The following is an 18286-nucleotide window of genomic DNA, read 5'->3' as shown; positions in this document are numbered from 1 at the left end:
TTGATATGTTGTGGGGTTGTTAACCAACGTCATAAAATAACATGTGTACTTCTCTTTCATGAGAAACTATTTGTTCTGTAAGCCTTCACTTGAAGTACAATAAAAAAAAAAAATACTACAGCAAACATCATACATAATGTTGTGAGACTGGATGCTTTCCCCTTAAGATCGGAAATAAGGCAGGGACATCCATTCTCACTACTCCTATTTAACACCATACTGGAGATCCTAACCAGCACAATAAGATGGAAAAAAAAATTAAAAGGCAAACAAATTGGATTGAAGAAAGGAAACTGTCTTTATTCAGATGTCATGATTATGCATAGAATCCCAAAGAATCTACAAAAAGGTACTAGAACCAATAAGTGAGTTTATAAATGTTCCAAGATACAAGATCAATACACAAAATTCAATTGTTAATAAGTAAAACTCAGGGAAATAGTTCAGAGGCAGATGAGGGCTGAAAATTGGTTCTATATCCCAGCCTCTTAAGTCGTTAAATTATAGATTTTTATTTGTTGGTTAACTACAAACAATTGGTTATTAATTATATCAGATTTCTCAATTCTGTATTTATTCTCTGATTTATATATTTTTAAAAATCCATTAAAATAACAAAAAATATACTTAGGAAATCATACTAGCAATGAATAATTAGAAAATAAAATTTTACAAAAGTACCATTTACAATTACACCAAAAAAAAAAAATACACAGTTACAAATCTAACAAAATATTTTCAGTATTTATATACTAAAAACTACAAACCATTGATGAAAATATCAAAAAAAACCTAAATAAATGGAGAAGTACAGTTTGTTCATGTACTGAAAGATGCAACATTGTTAAGATGTAAATTCTCCCCAAACTGATCTATAAACTCAGCACAATACCAATCAAACTGCCAACAGAATTTTACGTAGGAATCAACAAGATCATTCTAGAATTTACATGGAAAGGTAAAAGATGTAGAATAGGCAAAGCATTTTGAAAAAGAAGAACTAAGTTGAAGGACACACACTATCTAATTTCAAGACTTACTAAAAAGCTACAATAATCAAGACCGTGCTACTGGTGAAAGGACAAACATATAAATCAGTGGAACAGAAGAGAGTCAGAAATTGACCTACATATACATGCTCAATTGATTTTCAACAAAAGTACAAAGGCAATTCTATACAGGAAGGATAGTCTTCTCACTGTGGTGCTAGAACAACTGGATATTCACGTGGAAAAAGGAAACCTTCCATCTATACTTTACACCATGTATAAAATTTAACGCAAAATGGATCAGACCTACTAAATGTAAAACCTGAAACTTAAAATGTCTTGAAAAATGCATTGGAGAAAATCTTAATGATCTCACATTGGGTAAATATTTCTTAGATAAAACACCAAAAGTATAATAAATTTTAAAAATTGATACATTGGACTTAATCAAAATTCAAAAACTTCTGGCCATCTGAGATACATCTACTGGTCCCATCCCAGCTGCAGCAAAGGAGAATGAAGAAAACCAATGACACAAGGGAAAGATTAGTCCAAAGGACTAATGGACCACAACTACCACAACCTCCACCAGACTGAGCCCAGATGAACTACATGGTGCCCCGCTACCACCACCGACTGCTCTGACAGGGATCACAGGAGAGGGTCCAGGGCAGAGTGGAAGAAAAATGTAAAACAAAATTCAAATTCTCATGCACACACACACAAAAAGACCAGACTTGCTGGTCTGACAGAGACTGGAGAAACCCCAAGAGTATGGCCCCCGGGCACTCTTTTAACTCAGTACTAAAGTCACTCCTGAGGTTCACCCTTCAGCCGAAGATTAGACAGGTCTATAGGGCAAACAATACCACGTGTGAGGGACGTGCTTCGTAGTTCAATCATGTATACGAGACTAAATGGGCACAGCAGCCCAAAAGCAAAGACAGGAAGTCAGGAAGGGACAGAAAAAGCGGACGAATGGAAACAGGAAACCCAGGATGAAGAAGGGAAGAGTGTTGACACATTGAGAGGTTGGCAACCAATATTACAAAACAATTTGTGTATTAATTGTTTAATGAGAAGCTAATTTGCTCTGTAAACTTTCACCTAAAGCACAATAAAAAAAGTAAAAAAAAAAAAAATTCAAAAACTTCTGCTCTGCACTAATAGACACTGCTAAGAGAATGACAAGACTCATCACAGATAGCGAAAAAACATTTTGCCAAACACGTATCTGATAAAGGACTTATATCCAGAATATAAAAAGAACATTCAAAGCACAATCATAAGAAAACAAACAATCCAATAAAACAAACAGGCAAAAGATTTAAACAGATACGTCACCAAAGAAGATACATTGTGGCAAATAAGCACAAAGATGCTCAAATCATTAGTCATTAAGAAAAGGCAAGTTGAAAACACAAGATGATAAAACAGCAACTACTAGAATATCCAAAATTTTTTACAAATCTGACAATACCAAGCGTTGACAAGGATGTGGAAATTATAACCCTTATACATTGGTAGTGGAAATGCAAAATAGTAGAGCCAGTTTTGGCATTTTCTTGTAATACACTTACTATGGTAATACACAACCCAAGAAAACTGATGTGCACATAAAAACCTGTACACAAATATTCATCAGTTTGTTCATTATTACCCCAAACTGGAAACAACCCAAATGTCCTTCCGCTGGTGAACAGGAAAACACATTATGGTGCATCCATCAATGGAATACTACTCAGCAACAAAAAGGAACCACCTAATGATACCCCCAACAATATGGATAAATCTCAAATGCACTGTGCTAAATGAAAGAAAAAGAAAAACCATACCCATTGCCGTCGAGTTGATTCCGACTCATGGCGACCCTACGTGACAGAGCAGAACTGCCCCATAGGGTTTCCAGTGAGTGGCTGGTGGATTCTAACAGCCGACTTTTTGGTTAGCAGCCGTAGCTCTTAACCACTGTGCCACCAGACTAAAAAGGCTATATGCAGTAGTATTCCATTTATATGACATTTTGGAAAAGGCAAAACCATAGGGACAAAAAACATATCAGTGGTTGCCTGGGACTGGAAGTGGTGAAAGGGTTGACTACAGAAGCACCAAGAGGCAATTTCTGAGGTGATTAAATAGTTCTGTATCTTGCCTGTGGTGGTGCCTATATGACTGTATATGTTTGTCAAAACTCAGAACTGTATGTTAAAATGGATGAATTTTTCTGTATGTAAATTATATCTCAATTTTTTTGATGAGAAAGAACTATCTTCAAAAACATTCTATTATGATGCAGCCCTGAAAAGGAAAGTTACTGTGTACCTGGAAGAATGCCTGTCACGTGTCAAGCAATGGAATAAAGTAGAAACGGCCCAATGTATCAGAATAGAACAAAAGTTTCGAAAACTAGGAGAAGTTGGTGTGAATGACTCATGTGCAACAGATGATCAGTTGGGCACTCAACATTTATTTTTTCAAAGCTTCCAGCTAACTTTCAGAGAAAGATATGGAACTTATAGCAATGTTATTTACTTACAGAAAATCCAAGACTATAAATTTAACCTAAAAGAAATGTAGATAAAACCCTGATATGCTTTAATACTCCTCAGAATTATTCTGTCAGTACTAAAGTTACCACTAATGAAATTGTGGCAATATAAAAAATTGGCCAAGAAACCCAAAGACAATTAATAGTTCAATCTCACTTATGACCGAAGATGCAAAAAGCCCAAATATTAGTAAATCAAGGCTAGCAAGTAATTTTTTAAAAATTATACAGTATGATCAAGAATGTATCAAAAGATTTATCCCAGGAATGCACGGATGCGTCAGTGTTCAAAATTTATGAGCACAGATTATGAAAAACAGCACTAGTCTGGAAATCATGTGTAGCTCTGATAGACAAGTGCAGTTCAAAAGAATCTTTAAATTTTGATTGTAATATAACGCCGAGGAAAGTCATATGCAATCTTATGAATTAAAGGTATACTGTAATTTTCTAAAATTGTGTATATTGAAGGAGGTGCTTTTTTTCCTGAGAAACTATAAAGTGTTATGACTCTTACAGCCTATGGTATCTTGGAATCAAGAAAATATGGCAATTTCATCTTCTTTTACCACACAACTATTATCTTTCTTTCTCTCTCCAGCTAGCCTAAGTCGGTTTCTGTTAATTTTTAAGAATCCTTCCTAGTGCACAAAGCAGTAATTACATAGTGAAAAGCTAACCAAGACTGAATCCCAAATTTGGCTGGTATCAGAATCACGTGGGGGCTTTGTAAAAACAATGGTTCCCTGACCTCACCCAAGTGATCTGGGATGGGGACTAGGGAGGAATGGATTCTTTTTCCACAAGGCTCCCAAAGGGATTTTGTTATCAGCAGGTTCTGGAACCACTGCTATAAGGAACAGGGCACTAGGTAGGTCCCTCTCTAAAGTTTTCAATGTAGTTGTGAAGTTTTACATTATAAAAAAACAAAATATAAAAATATCCAATAATAATATATGACTTGTCACCATCAAAAGACTTTTATAGGGACTAATTGCTACAGAAATTCAAATACGGAAGAGAATCTGAGGCTAGAAGGTGAAAGGAAGCCTGTTTTGGGTCAGTTTTTGACACATATCTGGAACTTAATTCAATCACTGAGAAATATACAAGGATAGAAGAATTTGTCAGTCAAGTGAGGAATATTCCAGGAGGGGATGAACTCATACTCAAAGGCAGAGAGACAAGAAAGTATAAATTGGGTTGCAGGGCAACAAGTCAACAAGTCTGACTGGAGTGGGACCAAGAAGTGGGTGGGTGGGTGGCTGCTGTGAGACTGGGCTTTGAGGTCAGATTAAGGAGCTAATCTAAAACCCTGGCACTTTAGGTTAAGGTTCTCCCGTAAGATGTAGGGAGCCACAGAAAGTTTCTGGAGGAGTGACACAGTCAGAACTGTATTTCAAGATTAATAAAGCAACCAAGTGTAAACTGTATTTGTGTGAAAGAGCAGCCGTGTGAGCTAGTAAAGGTCTGCTCAAAAGGAATAGCAACATGAAAGTAAAACCAAGGGTTTCTCTGCTTGGGATAACCAGCACGTCCATGGTGGAAGGTCTGTGGTCACCTTCAACCAGCTTAGAAACTCCCTAAAACACCACTGGTTGAAAACACCATGGGGTAAAATCAGTAGCAATTGTATTTGATTTATGCCCATCATGGGGCCCTGTTGTAAAGACAGAAGCTTTTGGTACTAATAAGAGGCATGAAGACAAAGTTACAGGGTAAGAACTGTGTTCCTGCTGAAACAACCTGTCATCTCCTCCTCATTGGCATATTAATTTCTATAAGGCTAGCAACCAAGTAACTATGAAAATAATCACTCTGTTCACACACAAATAGCAAACTTAATCTGGATAATGGGGAAGAGTAGGAACAGATTTTTTAAAAATAATAATCTCAGTACTTAGCTGGAAAATGCATAAAGTTCAGGAGAAAAATCAGAATGAGTTTATACATAATCATATAGAAGACATACTTGAAGAAGTGAGAAAGATTAGGTCTTTGAAGAAAAGCGTGTTGAGAGAAAGGTAGAAAATATCAAAGACTAAACTTTAGGACCAACTTGGGGTCAGGAAGAGGAGAAGACAGTAAGGTAAGCAGAGAGTGGGGGAGGGGGCAGACCAAGTGTCTGGAAAGTAGAGGAATTAAGAAGGGGGGAGGGTCCACAGTGTAAAATGAGGGATGAGAAATGACCGTCTGCTAGAATCAAGTGGGAGAGGGTCCTAGTCCTACCTGAGGGCCGTTGTTGTTGTTGTTAGGTGCCGTTGAGTCAGTTCCAACTCGGAGCAACCCTATGTACTACAGAACGAAATACAGCCCGGTCCTGCACCATGTTCACATCGTTGTTATACTTCAGCCCATTGTTGCAGCCACTGTGTCAATCCATCTCGTTGAGGATCTTCCTCTTTTTCACTGACCCTCTACTTTACCAAGCATGATGTCCTTCTCCAGGGACTGACCCCTCCTGACAACATGCTCATAGTATTATATAAGACAGTCTCGCCATCCTTGCTTCTAAGGAGCATTCTGGTTGTACTTCTTCCAAGACAGATTCGTTCGTTCTTTTGGCAGTCCATGGGATATTCAGTCTTCCTCACCAACACCACAATTCAAAGGCCTCAATTCTTTGGTCTTCCTTATTCATTGTCCAGCTTTCACATGCATATGATACAACTGGAAATACCATAGCTTGGGTCAGGTGCACCTTAGTCTTCAAGGTGACATCTTTGCTTTTCCACACTTTAAAGAGGGTTTTTGCAGCAGATTTGGCCAACACAATGCATCTTTTGATTTCTTGACTGCTGCTTCCATAGGTGTTGACGGTGGATCCAAGGAAAATGAAATCCTCGACAACTTCAATCTTTTCTCCATTTATCATGATGTTGCTTATTGGTCCAGTTGTGAGGATTTTTGTTTTCTTTATGTTGGGGTGTAATCCATACTGAAGGCTGTGGTCTTCGATCTTCATCAGTAAGTGCTTCAAGTCCTCTTCACTTTCAGCAAGCAAGGTTGTGTCATCTGCATAACACAGGTTGTTAATGAGTCTTCCTCCAATCCTGATGCCCCATTCTTCTTCATATAGTCCAGCTTCTTGGATTATTTGCTCAGCATATGGATTGAATAGGTATAGTGAAAGGATACAACCCTGACGCACACCTATCCTGACTTTAAACCACACAGTGTCCGCTTGTTCTGTCCGAACAACTGCCTCTTGATCTATGTACAGGTTCCTCATAAGCACAATTAAGTGTTCTGAAATTCCCATTCTTCACAATGTTATCCATAATTCGTTATGATCCACACATTCGAATGCCTTTGCATAGTCAATAAAACACAGGTAAACATCTTTCTGGTATTCTCTGCTGTCAGCCAGGATCCATCTGACATCAGCCATGATATCTCTGGTTCCATGTCCTCTTCTGAATCTGGCATGAACTTCTAGCAGTTCCCTGTCGACATACTGCTGCAGCCACCTTTGAATGATCTCCAGCAAAATTTTACTTGCGTGTGATATTAATGATATTGTTTGATGTGATGGTTAAGACTGTACGTCAACTTGGCTATGATTCTCAGTGTTTCGGCAGTTGTATGATGTGATCACTTCCCTGTTGAAATCTGATATGTGATCAACCCCATGATGGAATCTGCTGAGTGGTACCGACAGAGGTGGGGCCTGTGGCGGCTCAACAGCCCCTCAGCTTCATCTCTCTGCCCTCCGCCGGTTACTTCCTTCCTGCTCGCCTTGCCAAAGTTTTTGGCTTGTTCCAGACCCAGCTGTCTCTTGTCATCTCACCTCCAGTTCTTGGGACTCGAGCTAGCAGCTTACCTGTCAATCTTGAAATTCATCGACCTTCACAGCCTGCGAGCAAGAGTCCTGTTCCCCGACCTGCTGATCTTCGGTTCGCCAGCCCCTACAGCTACGTGAATCAGGAGAAACCTTGCAGTCTGGTCTGCTGATCTTGAAATTCGTCGACCTTCACAGCCTGTGAGCGGGAGCCCGGCTCTCCTACCTGCCGACCTTGGGTTTGCCAGCTTCTGTGGCTGCATAAGTTGGGAGAGGTCTCTACTCTGATCCACGGACTTCGGACGTTTTAGCTTCTATGATCACAAAAACTATTTCCTTGATATAAATCTCTCTCTGTATGTATTTATACACTTTACTGGTTTTGCTTCTCTAAAGAACCCAGCCTAAGACATTTGATGATTTCTGAATTTGGTTGGATCACCTTTCTTGGGAATAGGCATAAATATGGATCTCTTCCAGTTGGTTGGTCAGGTAGCTGTCTTCCAAATTTCTTGGCATAGATAAGTGAGCACTTCCAGCACTGCATCCATTTGCTGAAACATCTCAAATGATATTCCGTCAGCTCCTGAAGCCTGTTTTTCACCAATGCCTTCAGGGCAGCTTGGACTTCTTCCTTCAGTACCATCAGTTCCTGATCATATGCTACCTTTTGAAATGGTTGAATGTTGACCAATTCTTTTTGGTATAACGAATCGGTATTCCTTCCATCTTCTTTTGATGCTTCCTGTGTTGTTTAATATTTTCCCCATAGAATCCCTCAGTATTGCAACTCGAAGTTTGAATTTTTTCTTCAGTTCTTTCAGCTTGAGAAACGCCGAGCATGTTCTTCCCTTTTGGTTTTCTATCTCCAGCTCTTTGCACATGTCATAATAATACTTTATTTTGTATTCTTGAGCTGTCCTTTGAAATCTTCTGTTCAGTTCTTTTACTTCATCATTTCTTCCTTTTGCTTTAGCTACTCGACATTTAAGAGCAAGTTACTTCTGACATCCATTCTGGTCTTTTCTTTCTTTCCTGTCTTTTTAATGACCTCATACTTTCTTCATGTATGATGTCCCTGATGTCATTCCACAACTCATCTGGTCTTCGGTCATTAGTGTTCAACGCATCAAATATATTCTTGAGATAGTCTCTAAATTCAGGTGGGATATACTCAAGGTCATACTTTGGCTCTTGTAGACTTGTTCTAATTTTCTTCAGTTTCAACTTGAACTTGCATATGAGCAACTGATGGTCTGTTCCACAGTCTGTCCCAGCCTTGTTCTGACTGATGATATTGAGCTTTTCCATCATTTCTTTCCACAGATGTAGTCAATATGATTCCTGTGTATTCCATCTGGTGAGGTCCATGTGTATAGCCACCATTTATATTGGTGAAAAAAGGTGTTTGCAATGAAGAAGTCATTGGTCTTGCAAAATTCTATCATGCAATCTCTGGTGTTCTATCAGTAAGACCATATTTTCCAGCTACTGATCCTTCTTCTTTGTTTCCTTCTTCTTTGTTACCCCCATGTGTCTGTCAGTTTGCTATACTGTGGGGGCTTGTGTGTTGCTGTGATGCTGGAAGCTATGCCACCGGTATTCAGATACCAGCAGGGTCACCCATGGCGGACAGGTTTCAGCTGAGCTTCCAGACTAAGATAGACTAGGAAGAAGGACCCAGCAGTCTACTTCTGAAAAGAAATAGTGAGTGAAATTAATTGAGGGTATGTCTGACCAAATGACCCCCAAGGCCCATTCCTAGCCTCAAGTCTTCTACTCTATGAAGAAGCCACTGAATTTGACAACTAGAAGATTAACCTGAGCTCATGGTTCCTGGGAGGGGCCCAAATCCTGAATGTTGTTGTTAGGTGCTGTCGAGTCAGTTCCAACTCCTCGCGACCCCATGTACAACAGAACAAAACACTGCCTGCTCCTGCGCCACCCTGACAATCTTTGTTATGCTTGAGCCCACTGTTGCAGCCACTGTGTCAATTCATCTCATTAAGGGTCTTCCTCTTTTTCGTTGACCCTCTATTTTACCAAGCATGATGTCCTCCTCCCTGGACTAGTCCCTACTGACAACATGTCCAAAGTAAGTGAGACGAAGTCTTGCCATCCTTGCTTCTAATCAGCATTCTAGCTGTACTTCTTCCAAGACAGATTTGTTTATTCCTCTGGCAGTCCATGGTATATTCATTACTGTCCTCCAACACCATAAGTTAAAGGCATCAATTCTTCTTCGGTCTTGCTTATTCATTGTCCAACTTTCACGTGCATGTGAGGTGATTCAAAATACCATGGCTTGGGTCAGGCGCACCTTAGTCCTTAAAGTGACATCTTTACCTTTTAAGACTTTAAAGAGATCTTTTGCAGCAGATTTGCCCAATGCAATGAGTCATTTGATTTCTTGACTGCTGCTTTCGTGGGCGTTGATTGTGGATCCAAGTAAAATGAAATCTTTTACAACTTCAATCTTTTCTCCATTTATCATGATGTTGCTTATTGGTCCAGTGTTGAAGATTTTTGTTTTCTTTATGTTGAGCTGTAATCCATACTGAAGGCTGTGGTCTTTGATTTTTATCAGTAAGTGCTTCGAGTTCTCTTGAAGGAAATGAAGGCTGGTGTCCAAAATTTGAAAGTAAATAGAGGAAGGGAACTCAGCTTCATCTTGGAGGTCCCAGGGTCTCATGAAGATGTTTGAAGACGGAAGCATGCACAAAGCTGACAGTGTCTTAATTACCTAGTGCTGCTATAATAAAAATACCACAAGTGGGTGGCTTTAACAACCAGAAATTTATTTTCTCACAGTTTAGGAGGCTAGAAGTCTGAATTCAGAGCGCCAGCTCTAGTTTCTCTCTCTATAAGCTCTAGAGGAAGGTCTTTGTCTCTTCTGAGCTTCTGCTCTTGGGCAGTCTTCATGTGGCTTGGCATCTCTCTTTTCCCATCAATGCTTCTCTCCCTTGTTTGTTTAATCTCTTTTATATCTCAAAAGACTTTGATTTAAAACACACCCTACACTAATCCTCTCTCATTAACATAACAAAGACAATCCATTCCCAAATGGGATTATAACCACAGGCACAGAAGTTAGGATTTACAACACATATTTTGGGGAGACACAATTCAATCCATAACAGAAAGGAACAGTTTGTTGCTTCCAGAAAGGGCGAGATTGAAGAAATAAAGAAGGGCACAACTGTTGGGTAAGGTCCTAATGAAAAAGTCTCTATTTGACTGCACCCTTCCTCTCTGAAAATCACTCAAACCCTACATCACTAATTTTGGAACCTGGTTACATTCACTGGAGCCCTTGGCTATGGCTGAACTACACTCTAAAGAAGAATATAAATCCAGATTAATGGAGAGGACTTCGGCTAAGAGTCAGGAGATGTGAGTTCTTGTTCTAGTCCTGCCACTGAGAAGCTGAGTAACTTTAGACCACTTGCTTATCCTCTCCGAGCCTTGGCTTGAAAAACAAGGAAAGTGAATTAAATCGCTGCTGTGGTTTCTCCCAGCTGTATAAATATGACGTCTTATATGCTTTTTTCCCTCTCCCCAGTAGCACCTAGCATGGCGGGCTCTCCATAAATACTGATTAAACTGAATTTTCCTATAAATAAGGCTATTCAAATTTCTTTCTCCTTGGTAACTGCCCAATAGGTTTGTAGGAGTCTAGGGGAAAGCATTATGGGTCAGGAGGAAAGTGATCAAAGTAGACAGTGACTAACTGTACCACCTGGGATTCAAGGCCTTGAGACTTAACTTCACAACCCCTGCCCCTCAATGTGAAGGGCAACAAAGGTTATCTTGTACCAAAAGCAGTCCTCCCCTGTCTCCTCCACATGACACTGGGCTAGCTCCCCTTCATCTCCCCTTCCCCTGGGCACAGGTAAGAGCCACTAAAACAAAATACCAGGGCTGTTATGGATTAAATTGTGTCCCCCCAAAATATATGTTAGAATCTTAACCCCTATACCTGTGGGTGTAATCTAATTGTAATCTAATGTACTATAATGTAATTACTTTACATCTAATGTAATATAATGTACTCACTTTCCATAATGTAATTTAATGTAATGCAAAATCACCTTCCATAATGCAATCAGTCAGTTAGCTGAGGTCACACCAGTGTGGAGTGGATCCCAAACCTAATCACTTCCGAGTTATATAAAAAGTGGCACAGATACAGAGACACTTGCAGAAACAGTGAAGACAGATGCTATCTAAAAAGAGGCAGATGAATCTACAAATCCAGAAGCTCCAAGGATTGCCAGCTACCAGATACTGAAACAGATAATGAAGGACCTCCCCCTAGAGCCACACCCTGAATTCAAATTTCTAGCCTCCTGAACTGTGAGAAAATAAATTTCTGTTCTTTAAAGCCACCCACTTATAGTATTTCTATTACATCAGCATTAGATAACTAAGACAAGGGCCCTCAACAATATACAATGATGTTACATTCAAAGAGCACTGATATTTAAATATATCCCCAAGTGTAGGGCCCTATACTCTAGAGAAGAGCCATTCAAAGCTACAGATGATAAGCAGATGCTGACAACACATGCATGAGGTCAGAGGATGTGGAGTAGGCTGGGACAGTCAAAAAATAATCATCATCATTATCATAAATTTACAAGTGTTTATTACATTACAGTCTCAAAAGCACTTTGTCACACATCTTATTTAACCTCAACAACCAGGAAAGGCAGGAAAGGTAGATGATATTGGCATTTCACAATAGGGAGTTTGGGGACTGAGGACACAAAGTGATTTTCCCAACTTCATATGACTAGTAAAATATGAAGCCAGGCTAAAACCCAGCAGTCTTAGTTAGCCAGTGCTGCTATAACAGAAATACCACAAGCGGGTGGCTTCAACGAACAAATTTATTTTCTCACAGTTTAGAGGAGGCTAGAAGTCTGAATTCAGGGCGCCAGCTCTAGGGGAAGGGTTACTCTCTCTGTTGGCTTTGGCGGAAGGTCCTTGCATCTTTTCAGTTTCTGTTCCTTGGCTACTTGGTGATCTTCATGAGGCATGGCATCTATCTTTCCCCATCTCCACTTGCTTAATCTGCTCTTTTATATCTCAAAAGAGATTGACTTAAGACACACGCTATACTAATATTCTCACTATCGTAACAAAGAAAACCCATTCCCAAATGGGATTATAACCACAGGTGTAGTAGGATTTACAACACAAATTTTTTTTTTGGGGGGGGGGAGGACACAATTCAATCCATAACACCAGGTATCCTGAATCCTCGTAGGATAGTCTTTCCAGTGAAGGGGACAATGTTTAATGCAGGCCTTCAACAAAATTTTGTATTCACAGCCTCTTTGAGCAGTGTGTGCTGTGATTCTGGACTAAATATATAAAGAGCAATCCACAACAAAAATAAGCATCTCAGAAGAGAAGATAACAGGCAATTCACAAACGAAATATAAATGTCCAGTAGAGGAACATTAAAAAAAAGTTTAGCCTCACTATAAACAAAGAAATGTGAATAAAAAAGTAAGATTCCACTTTTCATTTACCAAATTGGCAAAGATTTAAAAAGTTACAGTATTCAGTGTGCGAAGGATATAGAGATACAAATCCTCTCACGTGGTCATGTGGTCAGTATAACAACGGATAAGCGCATGGGATTTCAGAGTCAGGCAGACATGGGTTCAAATCCTGGCTCTGATGCTTTTCCACATCAACCATATATCTACTGACATTTGGGGCCAGATAATTCTTTATTTTTGGGGGGCTGTCCTGTGCATTGCAGGATGTTTAGCAGCATCCCTGGCCTCTACCTACTAGATCCCACTAGCTCCCCACAAGTTATAACAACTAAAAATGCCTCCAAACAAACAAACAAACAAAAAAAAACCAGTTGCTGTCAAGTCGATTCCAACCCATGGCCGCCCATGTGTGTCAGAGTAGAACTGTGCTCCATAGAGTTTTCAATGGCTGCGATCTTTTGAGAGTAGATTGCTAGGCCTTTCTTCCAAAGCGCCTCTGGGTAGATTCAAACTGCCAAACTTTTTGTTAGTAGCCATAACACTTAGCTGTTCGCGCAACCCAGGGACTCCAAAACGCCTCCAAACACTGCCAAATGTCCATAAATGGGAAAATTGCCACCCCTCCCCCAGATGAGAAGCACCGGGTTAAGTGATACTGGGCAAATTATAAGACCTCACTAAACTTCAGTTTTGTTATCTCTAAAATGGAGAGATCACCTACTTCATAAGAATTACTATGGGGAATGAGATTATGTATGTAAAGCATGTAATACAGTTTCTGACATACAGGTAGAATTCAGTATGTGGTAGCTATTACCATTTCATACCCTGCTAGTGGAAGGATATGTTGGCAAAACCTTCTTGAGGGCAATTTGGCAGATACTTTACATCAAAAGCCTCAAAAATGTTCATAACCTTTGACCCAGAAATTCTACTTCCAATAATTTATAATAAGAAAATAATCAGAATTGTGTACAAAGACATGCAAAAAGACATACTTGACAACTTTATTTATAAATAATTATAACTTGGACACATTCTAAATGTTCAATAGTAAGGAATCTGTTAAATTCTGGTACACTCAAAGAATGGAATACTACCCAGTATTTGAACTTATGGCATGGCCTACTGTTGCTAAGAGGGAAATGCAGGCTGACCAAGTCACCGACATGATAAAACAAAACAGAGAGGAGAGAGAGAACAAGACTATGGATTGTTTTTGGTTTTTCCTTTAGGTTTGTGTGTGTGTGTATTAAGATTATCGTTGAACAGTTTCTCCATTAAATACATTTTAATAAACAAAAGTTGGGCCCAGAACCAGGAAGTTTTTACCAGACAATTTTTAAGTTCTCATTCAGCTGTAAAATTAAGTGATGATGCACTTTACATCTTTATCTTTCAAAGTGCCACTGACAAAGCTATCCCAGAAATAGCTACATAAAACACACACTTGCTGAGTAAATCAGGTCAGTAATTGAGGGTCTTAGGTCCTCCCCCTGTAACAAAGTGGTGGTGGGGCATAGAAGGGGTTGGACCCAGTGTTCCCTGGAATATCCACCTCCAGATACTGAACATGACCCCAGCATCAAGCCTGGCTCTTCTAAAACCTATCACTTGAACTTAATGTTACAGCTACTGCCCTGAATACTGTTTCAATTGTCCACTTTGCTTTGACCTTGAAGGCCAGAAAATGTGGTCCAATGTCATGCCCTTCTAAGACCTGGGAAGGAGAGAGTAAGGTGCCCTGTGTGCAAAGCCCTGTATGGGGAACTATGTAGCTAAGAGAGGGGTCATTGCTGAATGGATGGAGCAGTCTGAAGTCACAAACAAATGACACTTTGAGACAAATGGGCAGGCGTGTAAACCATGCTCAGTTGAGTGGTGTCAGTTCCACACCTCTTCTGTAGTAGGTGGGGTGGATCAGGAAGCTGCTCAAGGGATGTACAGGAGGTACACAGTGCTGTACTTGGAGGTATCTCCTGGCCTCTTGAACTGTTGTGGGTTCCCAGGGAAGAATCACATGAAAGTCTGTGATTTCTTGTCTATGTTGTCATAATCTGCTTTCCAGAAGGGCATGAAGCTGGAGCCAGACACTATGCCCTGGAGCAGCTCAGCCAGGCTGCTCTTTCTCAAACCTCAGGGATGTGCAAGCAGATATCAAGGAGGCAAGGGTCATCCCTAATTAAGAGTTTCTGACCTACAATGTCACCTATAGCCAGTAACCGCAGAAGAGTCGATATGGACCAGATAGTTTCAAGAAGCCAAGCAGGTGGAAACAACCTAAATACCCATGAATGAATGAGTGGATAAACAAACTGTGGTAAATACATACAATGTACTACTACTTAGCCACAAAGCGAAATGAAGTCTTGATACATGCTACAACATGGATGGAGCTTGAAGAAGTTATCCTGAGTGAAATAAGTCAATGACAAAAGGACAAATACGACCTCACTTATATAAAAAGACAAGAACAGGTAAATGTATACAGACCAAAGTTTATCAGTGATTACCAGGGCAGAGGGGGAGGGGGGAGAGGGGGAGTTATTACTTATGGAGTATTGAGTTTCAGTTTATGGTGATGGAAAAATTGCATGGATTAAGGATTACACGGCTGATTAATGTAATTGCTGTCAAAAAATTGTACATCTATAAAACGTTGAACTGGCAAAAGTTGTGTGATACATATGTTTACAACAACAACAAAAAAAAGAGTAGCTGTTGAGGCTGCTTATGTATAACAAAATACCTCGTGGTATTTGGTTCCTTGGTTTGGAGGTTTAGGGTAATGGTTTCATGAGATACCCCTGTTAAGTGCTTAATATTGTGTTTAGTGCCTCTGTTCTACCTCCAAGTTCCTTGCATAGTGCCTGGGTTCTTAAAAGCTTGCAAGCAGCTATTCAAGGTACACCCATCAGTCTCTATTCACCTGGAGCAATGGAGGAAGGAGAGTCTAGAACAGGAGGAGGAAATGGAATGTGTGGCTAATTGCCTGCATGAACAAATACCTCCTGTGCCATGAGACCAGAAGAACTGGATGGTGCCTGGCTACTATTACTGAATGTTTTGATCAAAGATTCTACAGAAAAATCATGATCAAAAAGGGGAAATACAGAACAAAATTTCAAATTCTCATGGGCGTCAGATTTTCTGGAGCCATGGAGGCTAGATGAACCCCTGAAACTATTCCTCTGAGATAACCTTTAAACCTTAAACCAAAAATATCCCCTGAAGTCTTCTTAAAACCAAACAATAGTTTAGCTTAATTAGTAAAGAATGTCTGCCTTGATCATTGTACTCCTTCAAGAACTATCTATATGGGATCAAATTGACAACAGCAGCTCAAAAGATTAGACAGGAAACTTAGGGAGCAGAGGGCTTGTGTTAATGCAGGACGAACAATGCAGAAAAGGAGGGTGAAAACAGTTGCACAACTCGAAAAACGTAATCAGTGTCAGGGAATTGTACGTGTGGAGACTGCTGAATTACATATGTTCTGCTGTGTATATTCTCAACAACAACAACAACAAAAGTTTCAAAAAGACAAGTGATACCTCTCCCACTCCGTTTGTGTCTATCAAGAGAAGGGGCGGTGGGCATGCCTCCAGAACACCATTCCTGCATCCTGGCACCTGTGAGACAGGCTGTTTCGACGTCTAAGCTGTTCTGGAAAGACATTCCCACCACTGTGCTGCTAATTCTCCACCAAATAATGTGTCTTGGCCTTCTCATAGTGCAAAATTCCCAAATGACTTGCCATTTTTTTCAGGCTTCCACTCTGCAAGCATCTACCATAGCACCCACCACTCTTCATCATAACTGTCTGTGTGTCTGCTCCTCACTCACCCATGAACTCCCTGAGGACAGGGACTCTGACTCACTCCTCCCTGGGTCTCTGTGCACATAATGATCATGCAGCAGAATGGCCCAGCCATCTTCTGACTCCAGTGGACAGAATTCCCTGACCTGACATTCCTAGCTTTCAGGACAGCTTGCTTTCAGTACTCACCCATTTCATATGCAGGAACACTGCCCTTAAAAAAAAAAAAAAAGGCAGTTTCAACATATAAAACAGATTAGGATGAGATTATTTACTTACAAGAAGAGTCACTAGAGTTCCTCTAAAGATCTTAAATCTTAATGCACTTAACCCTTAGTTTAATTAGGATATGAAAACAGAAATATCATTATGGTTGTGAGGAGGAAAATTATTTGATTTCAGGCCATTGTTAACCAAAGATCAAAGTTAAAGATACAATTTCCAAAATGTTAGCTGGCAGTACCATGCTTTTTATAAATCAGTTTGCAGTCAATTTCGTGGGAATTCAGTTACCATGTATACATATATAAAGTGAGGCACATATAAGTAGACCATACTTCATATTTTTACCCTTCATTGTCACTTCTGACCTAATTCAGGCATCACACAGCTGGAGCCTCCTGCTTTCCCATCCCTCTTCACTTCCTCACACCTCATCTGCAAGTCCAGCCACTATTTTCTCATTTTTGTCCATTCTTGCATAGTGATACCCATTTGAGGTCCATTCCTCTTATACACAGATGTCTGTTTAGGGACATTTCTTTTGCTACGACAGCTCACTAACCCTACCTCAAACTCAGGCCCTGTGTAGAATAAGGCCTCATCCCCATCCCTGGCACTTGCCGACAGTATTCATCCAAATATCTGTGGAGACGCTCACTCCAAAGACACCTGAGCACCTACTATACACAAGGTACTGTGCTAATCTCAGGGGATACTGAGATGAGGACAAAGTCTCTGCCCTCAGGAAGCTGAGTCTGGTGTGACAATTAGCTGAATGAGTACTTACCATAGCAGCTGAGCATATTATGGGACACAGAGGAGGGCCACTAAGCCAAACTGAGAGTTGGAAGACAAAGGGAAGGCTTCCCAGAAATGAGCCTAGAGTTGATGGTTCAAAGAATAAACAGGAATTAGTCAGGGAAGAGCTTGTTCCTAAAAGAGAAAATAACATCTGCAGAAACACATATGGAGACCCAGGATATTCGGTTGCTTGAGGCTCATGGGATACAAGCAGAAAACGCCTCCTCATGGAGCAGCACATTCCAGTCCCTAAGAATCTTTTATTGAGCACCTCCATCCACCTGGTCAGACAGTCCTTCAGCCCAGATATACCAAGCACCTACGGTGTGTCTGGCACTGGGTTATGAGTAAGGATACAAAGATGAGCTATGGCCTTTGACCTCCAGGAGCTCACAGTCTAGTGGGACACCACCCCTTACCAATGCATCATGAGTAAAGGCTACAGAGTGCTTGTTCATCTGCCCACAGCCTCATCAGTCCTGCCAGGGTCGGTGGAGACAGCCTGAGTCTGGGATTTTTCATAGGGTGAAAATTCCTAGGAAGAATGGTACATTCCAGAGTCAAGGCAGACCCAGAATACAGCGTCAGCCATAGATATTAAGTGAGGGGGGG

Source organism: Trichechus manatus, unplaced genomic scaffold, assembly GCF_000243295.1.
Source record: "Trichechus manatus latirostris isolate Lorelei unplaced genomic scaffold, TriManLat1.0 scaffold00026, whole genome shotgun sequence".
In the NCBI taxonomy this organism is placed as follows: Eukaryota; Metazoa; Chordata; class Mammalia; order Sirenia; family Trichechidae; genus Trichechus; species Trichechus manatus.
This window is presented reverse-complemented; position numbering follows the sequence as displayed.